The sequence below is a fragment of the Peromyscus leucopus genome, chromosome 13 (assembly GCF_004664715.2).
Source record: "Peromyscus leucopus breed LL Stock chromosome 13, UCI_PerLeu_2.1, whole genome shotgun sequence".
Classification (NCBI taxonomy): Eukaryota; Metazoa; Chordata; class Mammalia; order Rodentia; family Cricetidae; genus Peromyscus; species Peromyscus leucopus.
This window is the reverse complement of record NC_051074.1, coordinates 21,190,889-21,216,913: the sequence shown is the minus strand read 5'-3', so window position 1 is coordinate 21,216,913 and position 26,025 is coordinate 21,190,889. Positions and strand designations below refer to the sequence as shown.

Below are 26,025 nucleotides of genomic sequence, written 5' to 3'. Positions count from 1 at the left end.
GAAAGGGGAAGTGCTATGGATATCACTCTATGTAAATAAAACACTGATGGCCAATGACCAGGCAGGAGGTAGGTGGGACAAGGAGAGAGGAGAATTCTGGGAAGCGGAAGGCTGAGAGAGAGACTGCAGCCACCGCCAGGACAAGCAGCATGTAGAGACTCTGGTAAGCCACCAGCCACGTGGCAAGGTATAGATTTATAAAAATGGGTTAATTTAAGATAAAAGAGCAGTTAGCAAGAAGCCTGCCACGGCCATACAGTTTATAAGTGATATAAGCGTCTGAGTGATTATTTTATAAGTGGATTGTGGGACTGCGGGGCTTGGGGAACCTGGAGAGAAGCCCTCCAGCAACAAGCCCAACACAGTATAGTCACCCTGCAGAAACAGACAGACCATCCCCTGCCCCCAGCAGACATAGTCTTAAAATCATAGAGGTAAGTAGTCCTACTCTCAGCTGAAAAAGGAGAAGAATGTTGTCTCTATGCAAATCACTCAGGGATAGTAGAGAAAATGCTCGACAATTGTTAGAAGGAATCAAGGCCAGAGACAAGACCAAAGGATCTTACTGGGGTGAGACCTGGGCCTCCTGGAGCCCATGACTGACCCTGTCCTACACCCCCAAATCAGGGCTTTGGTTATGATTCTCCTGACTACTGTTTGGTCCATGCCTTATAAATCTTCCACCTCACATCACCAGAAACAGGAGAGCAGCAGTTAGACTCCAGGTCCTCTGTCAGCATCAGAGGAGTCCTTTAAAAGAGTCAAAAGGGACTCTGACAAAGAGAGGAGAGAATGTGGTGGAAATCCTTCAAAACTGTCCCAGGTTAAAGTGATGAAAATTCCCAGGGCGAGACAGTTCCATCGAACTGACCCCTCCCGACTTGCGGTGGTATCTCCAGGAACACAGGACGCTGAGGAGGTGGGGTGACTGAATTTTAACACTCCTCAGCCACCCCCATGTTTCTGTACTTGTACTTCCTGTTGGCTTGCTTCTGTACTCCCAACCAACAAAAGGGTACTGAACCCAAGGCCCAGGGCTAACACCATGACAGTGTGGTCCGGGAGCCAGGATAATCAACTTTCCCTCCCCCAATGGCTAGGGCTCAGTGACTTGGTTTCCTAGAAATTTCCACAACAATAACACCATCTGTTTTAGTTACGTTTCCTGTCACTGTGATAAAATACTTTAAGCAACTTAAGGGAGGGTTTACTTTGGCTTGAAGTTCCAGGGTACAGCCCCTTGAGGAGGGAGGTGGCGGGACCTTGAGGTGGCTGTCCATGTGATGGCTGCTGCTCAGTTAGATTTCTTTTCATTCAGTCCAAGACCCCCAGCCCCAAGAGTGTTCTCTCCCCATTAGGGCAGGTCTCCCTACTTTAGTTAGCCCACTCCAGATAATCCCTTACAGTCAAGCATGCCCAGCAGCTTGTCTTTGATGATTCTAGGTCCTGTCAAGTTGACAATCAATGTTAATCATGACATCATGATTTCTCTCTGCTCTCAGGCATCCAGCTGCTGGTCATTCCTCATCTCTTGCAGTTCTGGAGGTGGGGTTATATGAATTGTTAATGAGCCCGAGTGGATGCCCTGCTCCGTGGCATGGAAGAGTGGGTGTGAGGACTTCTCATATTCTCTCTCTCTGCCACGCAGATGCTCTGGGTTGTCCCACGGAAGAGCCAGCCACCCAACGAAACCAGCCAACTTTGTGCCATTTCAAGATGAACAGCAAACCTGGAGGTTTGTCCAGAATGACAGCTGGCTTTGTGGGAGTGAGAAATATATTAAAACCACTGAGCTTTGGGGGATTGTTTCCTACCACAGTGCCGTCTCTCGTGACAAGGGATTGCTGGGAAATAACGAACAAGGTGGTAGAGACATTACTTTTTTCTTTCTGTCTCAGTGACTCACTCTTTCCACTGAAGCAAAAAGCAGTCACCAGTAATGGGTAAGTAAATAGAAACACTTGTGTTCCAGTAACACTTTTTATCAACAAAAACCAGCAGCAAGTTTGGCTCATGCCATAGTTTGCTGGTCTTTGGTCTTGACTAACACTTTGGTTTTCTCATGCTTTGTTACAAATATTCTGAATAATGAAATCCGTAAGATTTCAAGTAAAAACAGGAACAAGTAAGATTGCCTGCTCTCACTGGTTAACATCATTGTTGGCGCCCTCCAGGAATCACTCTCTTCTGGTTTTGGATAATTGGCTGCAATTCCATCACTGTCTTCAGCACCTGCTCGTCTAGGATACCCGGGAAAGGAAGAGAAGGCGGCTTTTGACCTCACTTTGGTTCCCAGAATTACTGATGTTTTCTAAGGTGTGGGCTTAGCCCCAGTAAAGAGAGGCACTGTTTTTCTCTCTCCCCTCTGGGTGGCTGGATGAGCAGCCTGGCCGGAGAGTAGCTCTGGTCAAGCAGGTGGGAACAATAATGACGGTGTCGCAGTCAGCTCTCCAAAGCAGAAAGGTTCACAGCGGGAAACCAGGAAATGCAGACTCCAGTGTCACTGATGTCCAGCCTTCGCCTTCCACACTGGGCTCTTCCCTGAATGGACCAGAAGACAGCGGGTTGCTTGATCATGGACAGCTGACAAGATAGATTTAACAGATGTGCCTGTGGTGGGTGAATGAGAATGGCCCCATAGGTTCATAGAGTTGAATGCTTGGTCACTGGAGAGTGGTGCTATTTAAAAGGATTAGGAGGTGTGACTTTGTTGGAGGAAGTGTGTCATTAGGGTTGGGCTTTGAGGTTTTTCAGAAGCACAAGCCCAGCCCAGTGTCTCTCTCTCTTCTGCCTGGGGATGTAGAACTCTCAGCTACTGCTCCAATACCATGTCTGTCCGTGTGCTCCCATGCTCCCCGCCATGATGACAATGGACTTAACCTCTGCAACTGTAAGCAGGCCCCAATGCTTTCTTTTATAGTAGTTGCCATGGGCATGGTGTCTCTTCACTTGACTAAGACAGTACCCATGCAAGTTCTTTGTAAAGTAATTTGAAAAGCAGAAACATTTTAAATGTGTTCTCAACAATGTTTACCAAAAAGAGAAATTTAAATCTGTAAATGTATTAACATGTTGAATTTTTAAATTTTGAACTTTCAGAAAAGAAAAGAGGCACTGTAGGAATTACTTCCTGTTGTGACAGACTTTTCCTGGGGAGATACTACATACCCATGTCTACTCACCTCAGAAAGGGAACTCATGGCAGACCAAAGTACAGATGCCACCGAAGTCCAACTTGAACCAATGAGGTTTCTTTTTTGCTGGGGCAGGGGTTACTTACAGGAATATGGGTGAGGGGTGTACTGTCTGGTTTTGTGTGTCAACTTGACACAAGCTAGAGTCATCAGAGAGGAAGGAGCCTCAGTTGAGGAAATGCCTCTAGAAGATTCAGCTGTTAGACATTTTCTCACTTAGTGATCAATGGGGAGGGCCTAGCCCTTAGTGGGTGGTGCCATCCCAGGGCTGGTGGTCCTGGGTTCTATAAGAAAGCAGGCTGAGCAAGCCATGGGAAGCAAGCCAGTAAGCAGCTCCCCTCCATGGCTTCTGCATCAGCTCCCGCCTCCAGGGTCCTGCCCTGTTTGAATTCCTGTCCTGACTTCCTTCAGTGATGAACAGCAATGCTGAAGTGTAAGCCAAATAAACCCTTTCCTCCCCAACTTGATTCTTGGTCATGGTGTTTCATCGCAGCAGTAGAAACCCTAACTAAGACACAGGGGTCACTTACAGGAGCAGAAATGACTCAGACAGCTACATCACCAAAGCCCACCCCAGCGTGGGTGACAAAGCTCACGAAGCTGGGGACCTGGAGCACACCGCACAGCCTGCAGGCAGCTCAACAGACTGAAGAATGGCCTTTCCGGATGGCTCGTTTGGTCTGAGCCTCCTCTAGGCAGCTGGGCCTGTCTCAGCCTTCTTCACAGTTTGACTTGTCAGGCAGTAACTGGCAACAGTCTTTACCACTTATATACTCTTGGGGAGTGTGGTAGTTTGAATGAAAATGCCCCCCTCCCCCAATCTCATAGGGAGTGGCACTATTAGGAGGTGTGGTTTTGTTGGAGGAAGTGTGTCACTGTGGGGGCGGGCTTTGAGGTTTCCACTGCTCAGGATACCGCCCAGAGTCTCAGTTGATTCCCTGTTGTCTGCAGGATGTAGGACTCTCAGCTACTCCTCCAGCACCACGTCTGCCTGCATGCCACCATGCTCCCCGCCATGATGATAATGGACTGAACCTCTGAAACTGTAAATGAGCCCCCTCAGTTAAATGTTTTCCTTTAATTTAACAGTTAAATGTTGCTGTGGTCATAGTGTCTCTTCACAGCAATAGAAACCCTAAGACAGAGAGGGAGGGGCCGAGTGAACCTGGTCAGTGTCAGGGGCTTGCTGAAGCGATTTTGAATTATTTCCTGTGTTGATGGAGCTTCCCTGCAAGATGGAGTGTTTCACCCTGCCTGGAACATCCTGCTGTTTCATTTCCTAGTAAATATGGGGTCCTAAAATACCCAACTGTTGCACTTCCCAATAAATCCTATGTCTTAGGAAGTCCCAGGACAGCAGGGCAATGCAGAGAAACACTGTCTTGAAAAACAAAACACCTCCCCCACCCCCGAAATGTGGGCATGGCAGAGGTCACAGCAAATATTAGCTTAAATAATATCAAGTTGCTTTAGTTTAATAATATTTGCATATTCATCAAAACTAATCTATATGGATAATTAAAAAAAACAGAGCCTTGTAAATATGGGAATTGGTCTATAATTTAAAATGGATTTCATATTGCTTGGGGAGAAAAGAAACCCAGACGATGGAGAGTAGGTTGCTGGGGAGTGTCCTTGCGGGGTCCACCCTCCATGGATGTTTCCTGTCTCCCTCTCTGACCCTCTCTGCCTCGGCATGAACTGCTGTGTTCTGGCCTACTCTGCCCTGTACACCCTGATGGACTAGACCTTCCAAAACTATGAACCCAACTGAGCTCTTGTTTTTAAAAAGACTTATTTATTTTATGAATATGAGTGCTCTATCTGCATGTACACCTTTATGATGCCCTCAGAAGAGGGCATCAGATTCTACTATAGATGGTTGTGAGCTACCTTGTGGGTTCTGGGAATTGAACTCAGGACCTCTGGATGTGTGGCCAGTGCTCTTTACCGCTGAGCCATCTCTCAGCTCCCCCAAGTAAACTTTTGCTCTCTTAATATGTCAGATATTTTGACACTGAGACAAAAACAAAAACAACAAAAACAAAAACAAAAACTGACAACAATGTACACATATATCGAACCATCAAATTGTATATCTTAAATATTCAGTCTTTAAAAAGATGGAAGTCAGGGCTGTGGAGGTAGGTCAGTTGATATATGGCTTGTATATGAGTACCACTGTTAACTGTATTAGAGGACCCAGGACCTGGGAGAGTGGAGCTGATACAGGAGGCAGACTAAAGTCTCATGCTGCTGTGGATATCGCTCTGTATGCTGTGAATGTGTTGCTCTGATTGGTTGATAAATAAAATGGGAGCCAGGCAGGAAGTATAGGCAGAATAAACAGACAAGGAGAATTCTGGGAAGAGAAAGGCTGAGTCAGGAGACGCCAGTCCGCTGTCCAGGGAACAGCATGTAATGGCACACAGGTAAAGCCACGGAACACGTGGCCACATATATATTAACAGAAATGGGCTGAGTTTAAGTGTAAGAGCTAGTTGGTGGTAGGCCTGAGCTAATGGCTGAGCAGTTTTAATTAATGTAAGCCTCTGTGTGTTTACTTGGGTCTGAACGGCTGTGGCACTGGGGGGCCACCAGGCGGGAACACAGAAGAACTTTCAGCTACAAATGGCCCCCAATGTGGGGCTGGGCAGGACTGAAAAAAACTTCAGCTACATCATGAAATAGCCAACTCTATTCAGAGCATCAGACTATTTGTTCTCTGAAGGTTAAGAGGAGTCACATGAGTAAACCATACAATCACAAAGACAAGCTGCACGTGGCAAAAACAATCACACCAAGCTGCTACACCCAGCAGGGCACAAAAACAGTCCAAGAACAATATTGAGAGCCACTGGTAGCGAAAGTCCATGAGAGCATACAGCAGTAACAGCTAGAGTTCTGCTGTGGATATCGTTCTATATAAATAAAACACTGATGGCCAGTGACCAGACAGGAAGTATAGGCGGGAAAAGGAGAGAGGAGAATTTGGGAAACAGGAAGAAGGAGGGAGAGACACTGCAGCCACCCCCAGGACAAGCAGCATGTAAAGATGCCGGTAAGCCACCAGCCATGTGGCAAGGTATAGATTTATAGAAATGGGTTAATTTGAGATATAAGAACAGTTAGCAAGAAGCCTGCCACGGCCATACAGTTTATAAGTAATATAAATGTCTGAGTGATTATTTTATATGTGGATTGTGGGACTGCGGAGGTTTAATGGAACCTGGAGAGAAGCTCTCCAGCAACAGAGTTCAGAAGTTCAACCTGTCAGAACTAAGGGTTCTGTTAGCGGAAACCATCATGCAAGGCATTATGGAATTACTGCCTTTTGAATGATTTTACTCTTTCTTGTTGTAAACTTCTTGTGCAATAACAGCTATGATTCTCCCCGTTTACTGTGCATTTCCATGTTATGTGTACATGTAATCTCACAATTGCATGTCAATCTTGGGTTTATTGAGGAGACTCATGGTGGAGGTTTCACTCACAGATCACGCCTGCCTCCACCACATCACTCTAGTCTCCGGAGAACAATTCTATGTTTTTGAAGAAACTGAGATCAAAAGATTCTTGTCTTGGTTTCTTTGTATTTTCTCACAAGCACTCAGAATTCTTCTCTCACAGTACTGAAATCTTGGACCGTGTTCAGCACATCAGGATCTAAGAATCTCAGAAGCCATGAATAATAGCATGATGGCATACCCTTGTAATCACAGCTCTGGAAATATGGAGACAGGCAGATCATTGAAGTGGGTAGACCAAGCTAGCCTAAACTAATTTTCAACCCCCAGGCCAATGACAGGTTCTTGGCTTATAGAACATGGTAGAGGGCACCTGAATAGTAGCATCAGAGGTTGACCTTTGTCCTCAACATGTATGGGCACATAGAAGTACTCACTCACACATGAACACTCTTGTACACACACAAAACAAGGGGCAAAAAAAAAAAAAACCCCAAAAAACAAAAAAGGAATTTCTGTCTCCTAATTAAATCCAACCTGTAATTTAAAGTATACTTCAATGAATTTAAAGACATTTCCAGAAAGAAGAATCCATTCTTTTTTAGTGATTGGTACATTTGATACTCATTCTGATAAGGATTTCAAAGGTGACAGGGTCCAGGGCTGTGGCCGACAGCTTTGTGCGGGAAGCTCCAACAACATTTCCATTTGCTTCCAAAAGCGACACTGGCTGGGTGTTGAGGCTCATTCTCCCTGGACACAAAGCACTTCTCGTTCCAACACTTTACAAGATACCAGAACCCTTGGACTCCAGCCAACCAGCAGATTCCAAACACAATTCTCTCTTTCATCCCACAGCACCCTCTCCAAGACACAGCCTGCCAATCCTATTCCTTTAGGAACCATTTAAAAAAGAGACCTGGAGTGCCCAGTATGCTGGCACACACCTTTAATGCCAATACTTGAGAGGCAGAGGCAGGTGGATCTGTGGGAGTTTGAGGCCAGCCTGGTCTATAGATCGAGTTCTAGGACAACCAGGGCTATGTAAAAAGACCCTGTCTCAAAAAGAAAACAACAACAAAACAAACAAAAAGGGAGACCTTTGGGGGACTAGAGAGATGGCTTAGAAGTTAAAGGCACTTATTCTCTGGCAGAGAACTCTAGTTTGGTTCTTAGTACCCATGTCAGGTGGCTCATAATACCCTGTGATTCCAGCTCTAGGGGGATCTGAAGTCTCCATCCTCCTCAGGCACCTGCAATCAACATGTACACACATGTACACACACACACATACACACACATACATACACACACACACATGCACACACATACATACACACACACACACACACACACACACACACACACACACACACTGACCCCGTAATCACCACCACCAATAAAAGAACTGTGACCAAGGAAGAGCAGCATCACTGGCCTGGCCTGGTAGGGAGATCAGTTTCATTGCTCCTGGGGCAGGCTCTCTACTATGTGGGCATCGTTTGATGCCACAGGAGGAAAAGAAAGTATTGTCTCTGTGTGCCCCATCAGCAAGAAGATGAACTTAAAAGTTCTGGCCTTTTACCATTCTGCCTCAAATTGTGTGTCCTGCTGGAAATGAGGTTGCTTTTGGATCATGTAGGTAGGTGGATGAGTAATTGAGAAAAACACAAAATAGTGTGCACACACACACACAAAAGCACATATACACAAGCACACACACAAGCAATACACAAAGTATGCACACAATCCACAAGCACACACACAGATACAAGCACACACACACACACACACACACACACACACACACACACACACACACACCATGTCCATGTGCAGACTAACAGATACAAATTTTAGGAACTATATAAAACTAGTAGCAAATATGATACCACTATCATCACTAATAGCAAAAAGGTAGAAAGGGTAATAGAGAGTTTAGAAGTGCTTCAATAATGAAATTAATTTTTTAAGGAATAAGAAAAAGCAGGGAGGTATGGAAAAATCAAAACTGATAAAGAGGGCTGGAGAATTGGCTCAGTGGTTAAGAGCACTTGTTGCTCTCTCAGAGTCCTGGGGTTTGGTTCCCAGCGCACACATGGCAGCTCACAACCATCTCTAACTCTAGTTCCTGGGGATCTGATGTCCTTTGGTGACCACCAAGGTCACCAGGCTCACATGTGGCACACAGACACACATGCACATACACATAAAACAATAAAATAAATTAAAACATTTGTAAAGAAAAAAGAAGGGATCAGATTAAGGCACAGAGTCAAAGGGGGATATAATACTGTGGACCAGTGTAGATAAGTATTTGTGACACCCAAGGTTTCATCCCAAGCACTGAAAACTAAGTTAAAAACAGAAAAGTGGAGAGATGAAAATAGAAAAGTTAAAAAGTAAGTACATAAGAATATGTAAACATACACATGTCTGTGTGCATCATGTGTTTGCATGCATCTGCATGCACACATATATACATGGAAGCCAAAAAATATTTTTTAAAAATTCCTGAAGCAGTTTGTTCTTTTTAAAAATATTCTTTTACTAACATTCTTTTGCTTGAAAACTTTAATAAATAAATCAATACAGAAATTAAGAGCTTTCCTTGTGTCATTTTCTTTCTTTCTTTCTTTCAAAAATTGATACTATGCATGTGGCTCATGCCTTTAATCACAGAACTTGAGAGGCAGAGGCAGGTGGATCTCTGTGCATTGGAAGCCAGCGTGGCTTACATTGTGAGTTCCTGGACAGCCAGCAACACACAGTGAGGCCCTGTCTCAAAAAGTTTTTTTTTTTTAATTTAAAAATTAAAAACCTGTTTTATTTATGTGCATGTGTGTGCCTGAGTGTATGTATGTGCAGCATGTACCCTCAGAGGTCAGAAGAGGGCGCTGGATCTGAACATGTGTCTGCCGCAAGAGCTGAGCCCGCTCTCCAGGCCCCTGTGGCGTTTTCAGACCCGTGTCATGTAGGTTGATCTCCCGCCCCTCATCCCCCAATCTTGCCATTCTTCCCACTGCTCCCTTCTGCTCTCGGTGGTCCCCTCCCCACTTACATGTCACACATGTTCTACTGCCCCCTTCTTTTCCTTAAAGCACCCCAATGCTCTTTTTCTAGTTTCATAACCTAGAAACTACACTGTACTACTATGATGTACATATACAAAGGGTAGCAGCTAGGCATATGATAGAGAATGTGTTGTATTTGTCTTTCTGAGCCCGGATTATCTCACATATATTTTATTTATCCAGTCAATACTGTGCAAATTTTATGATATGAGTTTTGGCTGAATAAAATCCCATTATGCTTATGTATCACACTCTCTAAGTGCTGGGATTACCTTTCAGTTCCTTATTGATGTTCTTTGGGTATTATACACTAGTCAGTTTGGCTGAAAGCCTGTCGCTCCAGCCTGCTGGCAAACTGTCCAAGGAAGGGTAGATACTTTGCTATCTATGCCGCTGGCACAGAATTGATCACCAAGCAGTCTTGGCATGTTTCTGCCACTTTAGCCTCAAAAACGCCTCAAGGTCTCATAGCTGGAAAAATGCCTGAATTCCTCCTGTCTGGAAAACAGTGAGCAATCCTTACCTGTCCAAGTGAAGACAGTTCCTGGTGGAATCATTTTCCTCTCTGAGTGAAGGCAGATGTTTCTGTCCTGCCAGCAACTCCCAAATACCCATCAGCCATTATCAGTGCTTGGCCATTAGCTCAGGCTTATTACTGACTAGCTCTTACACTTAAATTAACCTATAATTCTTATCTATGTTTAGCCATGTGGCTTGGTACCTTTCTCAGTATGGAATTCTCATCTTGCTTCCTCTGTGTCTGGCTGGTGACTTCTGACTCAGCTCTTCTTCTCAGCATCCTTAGTTTGGTCACCCCGCCTATACTTTCTGCCTGGCTACTGGCCAATCAGCATTTTAGGAAACTAATTTGAGTGGCAAATCTTTCTTTACCGTGTACGAGAGTATTATTCCACAGCATCCTAGCATGCACTTGACCCCACAGGATGACACCGCTTTAGTCAGGCAGTAGATATTTGCCGAATGGGAGGAGGAAAGAGATGCTCCATGTAGCTGTGTGTTGTAGGCTCTGGTGCCCAACTTAAAGGCATTAGATGGCTCTTTACACAAAAGACAGGCAGGGAGACTTGAGGGGGGGCGGGCGGAGATACAGTGCCTCAAATGAGCAGTGATGGGTTTGCTCATGTCATTTTAAAATTGTCCCAGACCTGCTTTCCTTTCTGGGTGGATTAGCAATTTCTCTGGGATCTCATGCAGTGTCAAGGACTACTGAGGAGGGTAGCCTAAGAAGGATTCAGGCTGTTTCTACTCTTTGCTCCTTGGTACACTCTGGCTTGCCATGATTTCTCTCACATTCTCTTCCCTTCCTCCTTCTTTGTGCCCCCTTTCATCCTTCTTTCCACGTCTCTGGTGAAAACAATGACTCCCTTAAGCATGGTATCTGGTTTCGGTTGTTCTTATTCTGCCTGAGAAACTCCAAAGTCGGTCTCCCTCTCTTCTTGTAGTCACAAACACATATTTGCTGAGAGAGTTGGCTTGCTGGGCTACCCACTTGCTGTGGACTAAAGAGGATGTCAGGACCCAGGGCTGAGTAGCCCTGCAGGAAGATGACCTTGATGGTAGAGTTGGAATTTCCAGGCTAGTTCTTCTCTGTTCATGGTGTGGTCCTCTCCTATCTGGACTCCAGGGACCTTCTGCTAGGGATTCTGAGAGCAGTAGGTACCTTGGCTTGTGATATATTGTGTACCTCAAAATATTGTGTATCCCAGTAAACTTATCTTCAGCCACTAGATTAGACATAGAGGCCAGATAGTGGTGGCACACACCCTTAATCCTATCACTTTGGAGGCAGAAACCCATCTGTGAGTTCAAGGCCACACTGGGAATAGAGTCAGTGGTGGCACATGCCTTTAATCCTAGCACTTGAGATCTCATGCCTTTGCTTGGGAAGCACACATGCCTTTAATCCCAGGAAGTGACATGGCTGGGTGGAGAACAGTATATAAGGTGTGAGGAGACAGGAACTGAGCAGCAGTTCAACTGAGATTCTCAGGGCTGAGGACTTAGAGGCTTTCAGTCTGAGGATTCCTGGAAACAGGATTCTCTAAGGAGTTGGCGAGATGAGGTTGGTTGTGGCTTGCTCTGTTTCTCCGATCTTTCAGCCTTCACCCCAATATCTGGTTCCAGGTTTTTTATTAATAAGACCCTTTAAGATATGTGTTACATTGGCTATCCACCCAAGTTGGGACCACCCAGGGGGGCTCTCTCTGGGAATATTTCCAGCTACCAGAACTCCTGGCACCCTATGGTTACTGAACATTTTAAGGGCTGCTCCACAGTTCCCTGGGACCTAGTTGATCTTGGAGGACAAAGGAGAAAACATTTTCCCATTTTATTCTCCTAACCTCATTAATATAGGTCCCTAAATATGATTATTAAACATATGCGTGTGCTCAGATATGTGAATCTGCACACCAGTGTGTCATCCTATGAATGGTCTTCACTTTCTTTGAGACAAAGTCTCTCACTTGTATGGAGCAATTCTCACTCTCCTTTCTGTCCTTCACTGTACTTTCTTTAAATTCTGTTCGTCCTGTAGCAGCCTGCCTGAAGGAGCCCCTCCTGCCATACCACCTCCATTCCCTGAGGACTTTGTCTCTTGGAGCCAACCCTAGTTCCCCTTAGCTCTCTTTCTCCCTTGGCCTCCCTCAGCCTTTCCTCTTAGCCCATCTCCATTCCTTTCTCTTACCTGCTGACCCACAGAAGCACTCTCTACTGGGGACCCCACAACCACCACACTTGCCTAGGACCCAAAGATGCCACAACCAAAAAAGGAACACCCATCCAACAAAGACAAGAGCGGATAACCACACCAAGAAACACCTCAAATATTATAACTCCAGATGCCCGGATCCCAGTGCAAAACACAAACATGAACAGCCAAGGCAATATGTCTTCATCGGAACCAGTAACCCTATTGCAGTAGGCCTTGACGAATGAAATATACCTGAACCAAAAGACAAGGACTTCAAGATGGCAATTATGAATATTTAAGACCTTTAAGAGGATATAAATAAATCACGTAATGAAGACCATGAAAATACAAACAGTTGAATGAAATAATAAAAACAGTTTAAGTCTTGAAAATAGAAATAAAATCACTAAAGAAAAAAAACCACAAACTGAAATAAAACTGAAGATGAAAAAGTTAGGCCATCAAACAAAAACCACAGAGGTAAGCCTCACCAACAGATCACGAGACATGGAAGAGAGAATCTCAGGATTTGAAGACAAAGTACAACAAATCTAAACATATCCAGGAACAAAAAAATCCAGGAAATCTGAGGCACTGTGAAAAGACAAATCTACGAAGAATAGGGATAGAAGATATAGAGGAAACCCAAGTCAAAGGCCCAGAAAATATTTTTAACAAAACCATAGAAGAAAAATTTCACAACCAAAGATAGAAAGTGCCTATCTAGGTACAAGAGGTATACAGAACACTGAATAGACAGGACTTTAAATAAATTTCCCATGGCATACAAAAACACTAAATGTACAGAACAAAGAAAATATATTCAAAGCTGAAAGGGAAAAGGACCTAGTATCATATAAAGGCAGACACACCTGACTTCTCAAAAAGTCAGGAGACTCTGAAAGCCAGAAGGGCCTGGATGGATGTTCTACAGACTCTGAGAGAACACAGATGTCAGCACAGATGATATCCAGCAAAACTGTCACAATTGAGGGAAAAAAATAAAACGTTCCTCAATAAAAACAAATTTAAGTAATTCAATATAAAAATTTAGCTCTAGAAGACATGAGAAGGAAAAATTCATTTGGAAGAGGTTAGCCACACCCAAGAAGACACAAGGAATAAGTAATCCCAGACCAGCAAATAAAAAAAGGAATCAATAAATGCTGCTCATTGATAATTCTCAATATTAATGGTCTCAATTACATAATAAAATACATAGACTAACAGATTGAATTAGAAAATAGGACCAATATTTGTGCCATATCCAAGAAACATACTTTACCATTGAGGATGGACATCACCCCAGGGTACAAGGATGGATAAAGTATTTCAAGCAAATGGACCCAATAAGCAAGGAGGTGCAGCCATTTTAATATTTGGCAAAATAGACTTCAAACCAAAACTGGTCAGAAGAGATAGAGAAGGACACTACCTGCTCATCAAAGGAAAAACCCACCAGAGGATCTTGCAATTCTAAACAGTTATGCATCAAACACAACACAAGGTCACCCAAGTTCATAAAAAACAAAACAAAACACTACTGCAGCTAAAATACCATGTGGACCCTCACATGGTGATAGTGGGCTCTTCAACACCCCACTCTTGCCAGTAGACAGGCTATCCAGACAAAATAAACAGAAATTCTGGAGTTAATGACATAAATCAAATGGACTTAGCAGACATCTATGCAACATTTCACTCAAACAGAAGAGAATATACTTTTCAGCAGGTCATGAAACTTCCTGCAAATTGACCAAATATTGTACACATAGAAAGTCTCAACAGTTATAAGAAAATTGAAACAACACACTGCATCCTATTTAACCACCATGGATTAAGGTTGGATAACAACAGCAACAGCAACAACAGAAAATATATAATCTCATGGAAACTGAACAACTCACTATTGAATGGAAACTGAGTCATGACAAAAATTGAGAAGTAGAGTAAACCTTTTTTAGAATCGAATTAAAATGAAAAGACGATATACCCAAACCTATGGGATATAATGAAGGCAATTCTAAGAGGCAAGTTCATGGCATTATGTGCCTATATCAAAACCCAGAGAGATCTTATATTAGTAGCTTCATGATGCACCTGCCAGCTATATAACAACATAAAGAAATAATTCTCCCAAACAGTAGAGAGACAATCAAACTCAGAGCTGAAAGCAATGAAATAGGAACAAAAAAATTATGAAGAATCAGCGAAATGAAGTTAGTTCTTTGAGAAAATCAAGATTGACAAACCCTTAGCTAAATTAACTAAAAGATGGAGAGAGAAGATCCAAATTAATAAAATTAGAGATCACAACAGACACTGAGGAAATCAAGTGAATCATAAGGACACACTTTAAAAGCCTGTACTGCACCAAACTGGAAAAACTAAAAGAAATGGGTGAATTTCTTAATATACATGATTTACCAAAGTTAAATCAAGATCTGATAAGCAATTTAAACAGGCCCATAACCATGAATAGCAGTAATTAAAAGTCTTCCAAGCAAAAAAGCCCAGGGCCAGGTGGATTCAGTGCAGAATTCTACCATATCTTCAAAGAAGAATTAATGCCAATACTCCTCAAATTATTCTATAAAACATGACAGAAGGAACATTTCCTAATTGTTTTTATGAGGTCACCACTACTCTGTTACTAAAACCATACAAAGCCCCTCCCCCCAAAAAAGATAGAGAAAAATTTAGACCAATATCCCTTATGAACAGAGATGCAAAAATTCTCATTAAAATACTTGCAAATTGAATCTAAGAATACAGCAAATAGATTATCCACCATGATCAAGTAGGCGTCATCCCAGTGATGCAAGGATGGTTCAACATAATAAGTCAATAAACATAATCTATCATGTAAACAGACTGAAAGACAAAATCCATATGAGGCCTTTGACAATATCCAACCTCTCTTCATGTTAAATGTCTTAGAGAGACTAGGAATACAAGGGACACCCCTCATTATAGTAAAGGCAGTTCACAGCAAGTCCACAGGCAACATCATCCTAAATGGAGAGAAACGTAAAGTATTTCTTCTAAAATCAGGAACTAAACAAGGATGTTCACTCTCTATACTTATTCAGTATAGTACTTGGAGTCTTAGCTAGAACAGAAAGTCGACTGAAGGAGATCAAGGGGATACAAATAGAAAAGGAAAAAGTCAAAGTATCTTTATTTGCAGATGGTATTATTTTATATATAAAAGGCCCTAAAAACTCCACCAGGAAACTTCTACAGCTATCAACACTTTCAGTAAAGTACTAGGATATGGAATTAAGATTTTTGTTTTCCACTGGTCAGACTGTTCAATATCAATAAACCAAATGACAGTACATACTGGCGAGGATGTAGGGAAAGGGGCATGCTTGTTCATTGCTGGTGGGAGCACAAACTCGGACAGTCACTGTGGAAATCAATGTGGTGTTCCTCAGGAACCTGGGAATAGATCTACCTCAAGATCCAGCCATACCACTCTTGGACATATACCCAAAGGACTCTACATCCTACTGTGGAGACACTTGCTCATCCATGTTCATTACAGTTCTACTCATGATAGCCAGAAATTGGAAATAGCCTAGATGTCCACCAATGGATGAATGGACAATGAAAAAGTGGTATATTTACATGTTGGAATATAAAAGAAGCTGTTAAAAAGAATGAAACTATAGTATTTATAGGTTAATGGTTGGAGCTAGGAAAAAAATCAACTTGAGTGAGATAGCTCAGACCCAGAAAACAAATACCCTATGTTTTCTCTTATATGTGATTGTTAGATTTTAAGCCTTCAACATGTGTGCTACACTCATTTTAACCCTAACAGTTAGGATCTAATAAGGGTCTAGGTGGAAGGAGAGGATTTTCCAAGGGAGGGGAACTCAAACACATTGTTATGGAGAGACAGAGAGGAAACTGGGAAAGGAGAATGAAATAGGGAGGGAGATGGAAGAGAGGAGAAAGGTAGAGGAGGTGGAGGGACAACTAACACTAAGAGGCCATCGGAGGGGGCATTGGGGTTGTATGCAAACCCGCTACTGTAGAATCTTCCTAAAATGCATACATGCGTGAAAGGAACCTAAATGGGGTCACCAAATTGACAGGGGAGACAACGCCCCAACTAAATATCATATGCCATCAAATCAAACTTCCAGTGCCAGGAAGCCAGGTGGGGTTATATCTTGTTGAATCATCAGCCAAATGTCCTCCATAGAAATGCCCAGGCTTCCCAAGTGATTGCCAAGGCTGTTGGTTGCTCTCCACAACCAATGGGGTAAGGCCCCATTGCTGAAGACAACACACAGGTCATAGAAACATGCAAAAGTTGAGTTGGTGCCTAACTAGAATTTTCACCCCTACTGACTGACTAGTGTTCACAGTGCTGGAAGGTATTCTGCATACTTCTGGAGGACAAATCAATATCTCCCAGCTACCAGCCCTGCAACATACAACAGTGACTTGACTGCAAGATATACTGGTTCAATAGCGGCACAAATGTTATGGTGAGACTAACCAGTGACCCTCTGATTGGGTTGAAGGCCCACTTTATGAGATGGAACCCATGCCTGACCCTGCTAAAATGGCTGAGGACTGGGGACTGAGGACAGGGGTCATGGGCCTTGGGGAACCTAATACTATTATTCTCCTAAAGTAACAACATAGCAATAAAGTTACTCCTAGTGGCGATTGGCTATCCCCATCGATCAGAGACATGTCTTCTTGTAGTAGATGATAACTAATACAGAGACCCATTTCTGGACAATGTTCAGAAAATGAGAGACTTTGGAGCACTCAGTCCTAAATGATCTATCTTCATCAAAGCCCTCACCTCAAGGCTCAGGGAACCACGTGAAAGACTACTACGTAGAAACACTGTAAGAGCCAGAGGTGGTGGTTGACTTCAAGGAAACTGTCTTCCAGACACAACAGAACTCATGCCCAGGTGAGCTCACAGAGCCGGGGGCAGCACTCTCAAGCCAGACTGTCTAAGTTTAAGCCAGGTGACGTCCTAGTGCTGAGAGGGGGTAGTGGACACAGGCTCCCATCCTTAACTGAGAAGCTATCTACAATTGATACCCACTGGCAACGAGATACCATTTTTCTTCAATGGATCTGTCTGGGTATTTTAACTCCAATTCAGGGCAGGCCACGTGCTCAAAAGCAGTTGGCCAACACAAACTCAGCAGTGTTTGGTAGCCCTTTTATATTGCTTTGTTTGGGCATTTTGTGTTTAATGGTTCTTTGCTTGTTTATTTTGGTTCTGTTTTTGTGGGTGTTTTGTTTGTGTGTTTCTTCTTTTTTTTTCGTTTTTCTTTGTTTTACAGAGAAAGGGAGAGTAAAACAAGAACATACAGTTGGGTGGGTAGGGAGTTGGGAAGGATCTGGGAGGATTTTGAGTGGGGAAACATGATAAGAATATATTGTATAAAATAATGTTTTTCAATTAAAAAACTGTGAACTCACTCCCACCCTCAAAAAAAAAAAAAAAAAAAAAGAAAAAGAAAAAGAAAATACAAAAGACCTATTTGACACCTTAGCTCAGGTTGATGTGTTTATGGTTACCATCAGTTTGGTTCTCTTTCTTGAAGTGCCCAATTTTTTTAGGGAATTTGTGTCCTAGGAAGATGTATGTGCATTGGCTTTCCAAGTAACTAGAAATGTTTTCCCCTAATTCTTCCAGTTGTGATCCTTTGTAATAATAACACAACGTCTCTTCCATTAGTCGGCATCCGACTTTCGTACTCTTACAGGATGTTTTTAAGGCATTGCATTTAAACTCGCCCCCTTGTGGTTATTAAGTATCAAAACACCCTGACTCTTGGTGACTGTAGCTCTAACTGGCTCCAGATTTTCTACAGAAAGAAATTTGCCAACAGCGTCTTCTTTCAAAGATCCGTGATGGTTACTTTGAGTAGGTGCCCTTCGCTCTGCGGGCCTTAGACGTGGAGGAAGCGCTAACTGCTGCCAATCCACTTGTACGGCTGCTGGCCGGCTGTACGCGAGGGAGCCACGTGGAGTCATTGCTGTGTGCTTTACCGTTGTCCAAAGCCAACGAAAGCATTTGGTTGTTTGCATTTGATGTCTAGAAACAGAACACACACGAGGTGGGGGGTGGGGTGAGGAAGGGTTGGTGGAATTTGACTTACAGCTTGTGATTGGCTAAATCCTTCTCAGGAGACCGTGAAAGTTCAACCCGCAGTCTCCAAGGGCGACGTGCACAGAGTCCTTAGCAACCAACAGGGTTCCGGGAGTCCTGTGCGCAGGGTGAGTAATTGCTAGTATGGCTGGTGACTTGGGAACTTAGGTTACCGTCCAGCTCTTTGGTAGCCGGGACCACAAATGACCCGTATGCATGCGCTGAACGTCACCTCTCAGGATTCCAAGGCCCTGGCTATTCGAAGAGACTTCTAGCCTTTGGGGACTCCAGGTCTACCTACCACGCTTACAGCATCAGGCTTAGAGGTAGAGTCTGCGCCCTGCAGTGTTTTGGGGAGAGTAAAGGAAGTGGGGGACGGGGACGGAGCGGGGCGGGTGTGTGTGTGTGGACGTTGGTTCTAGGGCATCATGGGCTGTCTTGCTGATCAGTCTTCATGTTCTCCAGAGCGGTTAGTCAAATCCTTCCTCCTCCCTCTCCTTCCCACCTCCTCATCCTCCTTTCTCTTGTACATGCACACTTTCCGATTTTCAGGGAGAAAATTCAAACATGAAGATTAGTGTGTGTAAGAGGCAGAGACTACATAAACAACAACAACAACAATAAACAAAAACAAGTGACCTTGAAAAGTGTCAAAGTTACCAATCAGGAAGCATTCCTAGGAGGGGGTAAGATGTGTGGCAGAAGTCTTTCATTATTCAAGGTTATGTCAGAAGTCCATCTGATTGACACTGTCCTTACCGTGGTCTTTGGTCGAATTATGCTTTGCTCTTTAGGGCTATAGTTTAAATCTGGTATTCCTTAATGCAAGAAACCTTTCCAAAGGCTTGGTCTAATTTTCGTAGGACCTAGTTCTCAGAAGTTGCCTTTGAAACCATATATTCCAAAGCTTGTTTTAATTGAAGCTTTAAAAGGTAGTCCAGAGATTAGTAACAAATTAACCTTTTAAAAACAAAGATGCACATGTCAGGTTGCAGGTAAACTGCCAAGCAAATGGTCATTTTGCTGGAGCTATTTCCATATGAGCAATGTCTAGAAATGTTTCAATTACCTACGTAACTCTTCAGCATCAAGGTGAGTGCTGGATTTTCATTTTGCTTTTAACTATTGAACATTTTCCAAAATGTGTCATTCATATAATTCCAGGAAGTTGTGTTCTAAAAAGTTCTCCTTGCCAATAAATTTGGAGATTGCACATCACATTGTGCATCATTCAAGGAGATTCATTGCACATGCACACACACTAATAAACCCCCAAAATCTTAACAGCATGACAATCTATTTCAATTTGTTCAGTCCAGTGTTCCACAAATTTCTTTAATCACACAGCATTTGGAATGGATTTTAGTGTAAGAGGTTATATTCCACACTGTGCTTTCTGGAATTGTTATTTTAAACTAATCACACTGTAATTTGTTTTTTTTTTCCTTCTATAACAACTGGGTTCATTTCTTTAATTGTTTCTTGTTGACACAGTACAAAGCCTCCCCCCCAAAAAAATCTTTTCAAAGACACTGTAGCATGTTAATGAATCATTTTACCTTCGCTACTTTGTATTGCATTTTAGCAGTGACGTTAGCCACTTACTACATCGGTGTTTACTGTTCAGGACTGTTGGCTTCCCTCTGTAACATGACAGACCTTTTGATGAAACCCTGATTCTAAATCCATGGTATTTAGTACCTTGTAGCAGTTCTATAACTATTTGAATAACTAAAAATAATTGTTGATTTTCCTTTTATAATGCCTGCCTATAGAAGACCAGTTAGATGTTTTTAATAGCAGCTCTTAAATGCAAGCCGTGGCCATGAGGCAGTGAGAGATTTTTTTTTTTTTTGTGTGTGTGTGTAGAATAGGTAGGAGTTGAGGACTGATTGCTTTGGGCAGTTCAGGGAACAGGGATGTGAGAATAACTCAAATTCTCAGTTTGTGAATTTTAAATAGAAATACCAGGCTAAGAGCGGTGTTTGGGGTCTGAGAGTAGGAAGGTAATACATATAGCTTTCTAAAGATTTGTTTCCAAGTTGGGAGTCCAGAATTAATCTGAAGAACAAGCCTAGATCTCAGGAGAAGTCAGACTGAGGCCTGGGGGTCATTGGTCTGAGGTGCACTTGACAGCCTAAGAATAGATTGTGTCAACTCTGGAGAGATAAGAGGGTGGAGAAAACTGTACTATGGCCACAAGGTTGATGTGAAAATGTAATTTCAATGTACGTGAAAGCATTTTATACGCTATGAAGTACCACGTAGAAGTTATGATTATTAATTCTAGAAGATTCCCTGAAGAAATCGATTGAATTGTGTTTTCAGGAGTATAAGGAACATCATGCAGTTGTGTTTGATGAAATGCAACCCTCCCCCCTTAACTACGGTAGCTTTTCCAAACACGGGTTTGTCCTTTTAATAACAACACAAAGGTAGGTATCCGAGAGCATCACCATCCGTGTCCTACACTTCTGCCTTCCTGCTGATCATTTTCGTCTTCATGGTCATCTCCAGGCAGCAGACAACTTCTCTGCCACCCTCCTCTGTCATCCAGGAAGGCAGACGGAATAGGAAGAAAGAAGGTTCCGGGGATTTATCAGAAAGGCAGACTATTCCAAAATTTCCGGTTCAGATTTAGAAATGCCATCTATGTAGGTAGTGACAATTAAAGAACAAGGAGGCCAGGAATTTGAAAGTGAGTGTGGAAGATGGGAGGGTGTGGAGAGAGGAAAGGGAAGGGGAAGTGATACAATCATAAAATAATCTCCAAAAGCTAAAGATGTAATTTATAAAAAGATTTAAATAGAGCTTCTCATCACAAATGAAGATGTAAAAGTCTTTCCAAGAGCACCGAGCCAAGGTCATTTCCTCTGGAAGTACAGCGAGGGCCTGCAGTAATAGAGGAGAATGAGTCCAGAGCAAGGCCGTGGTGCCTGCCACAGCCGTGGAGAAAATATGTATATGGTGAGAACTAGGCAAACAGAGGTAATAGTTTACTTGTGGCTAAAATGTGGATTATGAGACAGAAAACCATTGACCAAAATCTCTTGGATGTAGTTCTAAAAATCCTAAATAAAATTTGATCAAAATGAATTCAACAATGTTACAAACGGAATTAATTTAGGGTCTGATACACCTACATTTGTTAGCTTACGTATGCACACACAAAAACAAAACAAAACAAAAACCCCAAACCAACAACAAACCAAACCAAACCAAACACCAAAAACCAAAAACCAAAGCTGAAAGCAAGAAATGCAAACAAACAAACAAACAAACAAACAAACAAAAAACCCATGGCACTGTGGTAAACAGCCTTCAGGATGGGTCCCAGTGGTCTTTGTCCCTTTTTATTCCCATTGCTTTGTGGTCACAGCTCACACTGAATTATAGCCACCGACAAATGATGATGGCCATAAGCTAACGAAACAGACCCTCGTGGCTGTGTATGGAAACTTCCATTGCCTTCGTGGGTTCTCTGCACGGTGGGCAGCCAGCCTCTGCAAGGTGAAGGCACCCAAATCCCACAGAGGAGATTCCCATTTAGGAATGGAGCCTGTCACTACCATTACTTCCGAATGGACCGTTTTGATAGTGGACCTACTCAAATCTGTGAAGTCTGAAATCCCCCACCAAAATCCAACAGAAGCTGTGGGCGTTGTTTGACTCCAGCTTCTGGAGAAACCCAAGCCAGTTCTGCCTCTTCAAGCTGCTAAGAAGTTCCTAGCCCAGGGCAGCCATGTGAGGAACACGTGACCATTATTGTTTCAGCACCCTGCATTTTGGAATAATTTGTTATACAGATTAAATAAATAAAGACAAAAAAGTCTTTCTGTGAGTTAACTTTTTTTCTAATGGATTTATGAGTGTTCAGACAAATATTTTATTTCACAGGCCTTGCATTTCTGCCTCACCCCCCCTTCATTCTGGTTTTCATGTCCACCCCACCTCACCAAGGTCCTTTGAAACCACCCCTCCCCATGGACGGGCTACTGTCTCTGGTAGCTCCTTCTCCCAGAGCTGCTCTTCTAAGACACCTTGGAATTCTGATGAATAAAGTGATCTTTACTTCCTTTTAAGTATTTCTTATTTGGAGCTCCAATACATCAAACAAGTTAAAATGAAGCCATGTTGTTTGAACAGCAAATTCCATTCTCCTTTTGTTCCAGACATTAACACACAGAGGCATACACCAACACCTACATGCACATCCATCCACATACACCCACACGCACACACATACACACACACTCACATACCAGCACCCACATATATTCCCACACATACACACAGACACATCCCAATGTACAGCCCAACACTCACACTCCCCACACCACACACACCACACCTCAACACTCACACTCCCCATACCACACACACACACACCCCCCACACACAATCCAAACACACTTACACAAACACATACACACAGACACACATCAACACACTCAACAACATCCCCATGCACACACATACAGACACACACACACACACTCCAAAATCCAAATGCACATACATAAACACATACACACAGACACACATCAACACACTCAACAACATCCCCATGCACACACATACAGACACACACACACACTCCAAAATCCAAATGCACATACATAAACACATACACACAGACACACATCAATATACTCAACAACATCCACATGCACACACATACAGACACACACCAACACTCATCCCTCCACTCCACCCTCTCGTGCATGCACTCACACATACAAATACATGTTACAGAAACTTACAAAATGGAAACCTGCTCTGCAGCGTTGTTTGAAATTTAAATTGAGTGTTTTCATGGTGGGCCATCTCGGTAGGATGCTGTTGTCACCTTGAGAGCATCAGTCTTGCTCATAAAACACTCTCAGAATCTGGGAATATGTTTATCAGCTCTGGACACTAATGCCCTTCTGCACAACCTTAGCCGTGACAGACAGGTACCTCCATGCACTTGCAGACGCTGCCTAGTGGGTGGTGCGACCCCTGGTGGCTGGCGCTATCCTTACAGCACGGAGGCATTGTTTCTACAGCAGCTAGGCAGTGGGTTGGTTATTGCTTGCTGGAATACTGCTTACTTATATTGAGCACAGGAGACCGCCCCATGAAGCTGTTTAGTATTCTTACCTTGAGGAGGGCACTCATTCCATTAGAGTTTGTCTTCTTTACGGTGGCCTTGGGGAAAATGCCTTGTAACTTTACAGGAATAACTTCTTCTCCCACAAGTCATTAGGTTTGAAGCTTCTAAACACGGTAAATTGTGACTTTGAGCTTTGTTTTTAAGATAGACTTGTCGTATACCCCTGGCAAAATGAATAAATATGATTTTATGGCACCAACTTATCCACCTCCATTTTTACCTTATTTCCTTATTCTGTTTTACTCTCTTACCTACTTAAAAATTGATTTAGTCCTGCATCTATTTGTTTTTGGAACTCATCTTGAAAACTTGTATAAATGACAAGGCATTTGAGCACACATGCACACAGTGTTGGGTTGTTAGCAGAAGCAGTGAGCTGGTGTCGTAGTTCCGAAACTTGATGCAATTTGGAAGAAATGAATGTAATTGAAAGAGAGCTGGCCAAAATGTTAGTTTGGCAAAAAAAAAAAAAATAATAATAACGTACCAAAGCAAAACATACTAATCATAAGGGCAGGCACCAACACAAATACTGGACTTTCATAGAAAGATGTACATGAGCCATTATTCATCTTCCCCTAAGCTGAACTTGAGTGAGCATCACTATATGTCAGCATGCCCAAGAAACTGGGAATCCCTTTTCCTGGAGTTCCTTCCTGATGAAAACTGGTGTATCTGGCCACCAAGGGCAGTTTGCTAGTATTTCTAATTCTCCAGTCCGAGTTGGATGTCACATTTCTGACGATGTGGCTGAGAGGTTGGGACTATTGTTTTCAACCATCCGCCCACAGAAAGGAGACTCAATATTCATCCAGTAGAGAACACCCCTGCCCCCAAATCCCTCACTCCAGTTCATCGCTGAAGTTCAATGTGAGAGGGGAGTCAAAATGTCTAGAAGAAGCTACTTTGTACCTCAGTTGTTACACTAATGCCTTGGGGACATTACCCCGGGAGAAAGCATGGAGGTATTTGAAGATATGGGACACTTTCGTTAAAGGAACTAACTTCATTTCTTACCCCAGTCAAAATGGTTTAAAAGGAGATGACAAGTGCTTGCATGCATGGAGGAGGGGGAGGACATTAGTCACTGTTGGAGGGCGTGAAAACTGGTGTCGCTACTATGGAGGTCAGTGTGAAGGTTCCTCAAAGAGCCAGAAATAGATTATCATATGGTCCCGCCATACCACTTGTGCTGGCTGGTCTGTGTCAACTTGACGTACAAACCAGAGTCATCTGAAAGGAGGGGACTTCAGTGGAGAAAAATGCTTCCATTAGATCTGGCCATCAGGCATTTTCTTAACCAGTGATTGATGGGGGGAATGCCAGCCCATTGTGGGTGGGGCTACTCCCAGGCTGGTGGCCCTGGGTTCTATAAGAAAGCAGGCTGAGCAAGCCATGAGGAGCAAGCCAGTAAGCAGCACCCCTCCATGGCCTCTGCATCAGCTCCTGCCTCCAGGATCCTGCCCTGTCTGAGTTCCTGTCCTGACTTCCTTCAGTGATGAACAGCAATACTGAAGTGTAAGCCTAAAAAACCCTTTCTTCCTCAACTGGCTTTTGGGTCATGGTGTTTGGTCACAGCGACATAAACCACAACTAAGACATCACTCTTGGGCATATACAGAAAGGACTCTGCACCCTGCTTCAGAGATACCTGGTCATTTCTTTTTGTTCTTTTTACTTTTTTTTTTTTTGAAACAGGATTTCTCTGTGTAGCTCTGACTGTCACGGAACTCATGGAGATCTGCCTGCTGCTGCCTTCCAAGTGCTGGGACTAAAGGTGTGCACCACCATCGCCTGATGATTCCTGGTCATGTATGTTCATTGCTGCTCTACTCATAATAGCTAGGAAATGGAAGTATCAGAGAAAGTCTCAAAAACCGGCCTTAAAACAACCTCCACCCAAATTTAATGCGATCAGTGTAATAATTAGGATCAACTGTCAACTTGGCACAGCCTGAACTCATGTGAGAAGGGAGTCTCAACCGAGAGATCGTCCCAGTCAGATTGCTGAGGACCACTTTGATAATTAATTGATGTGGGAGGAACCAACCCTCTGCGGGTGGCACCGACCCTAGGCAGGTGGCCTTGGGCTGTGTAAGAAAGCTTGCTAAGCACAATGAGCCTGTGAGCCCGCCAGCAAGCAGCGTTCCTTCATGTTTTCTGTTCCACGCTCCTGATGGAGTTTCTACTTTGACTGTCCTCAACAATACACTGTGTCCTGTAAGTGGAAATAAGCTCTTGCCTCCCCTAATTTGCTTTTGGCCAGTTTTTTGTTTTTTTTTT

The 26,025-nt window shown here is 43.2% G+C and overlaps 1 protein-coding gene across 2 annotated transcripts in view; it reads left to right on the top strand.

Moving 5' to 3' along the window:
• Positions 1 to 18,643: 18,643 nt before the first annotated feature.
• Positions 18,644 to 26,025, top strand: part of Tmem232 (transmembrane protein 232) — a 270,950-nt gene continuing 263,568 nt past the window's right edge. The window contains exon 1 of one of the 2 annotated variants that reach the window (XM_037210170.1): positions 18,644 to 18,715. The gene's annotated coding sequence lies outside the window, so the exon portion shown is untranslated. Of the gene's footprint in view, positions 18,914 to 26,025 lie in introns of both variants that reach the window. The other variant, XM_037210169.1, reaches the window with a different exon arrangement.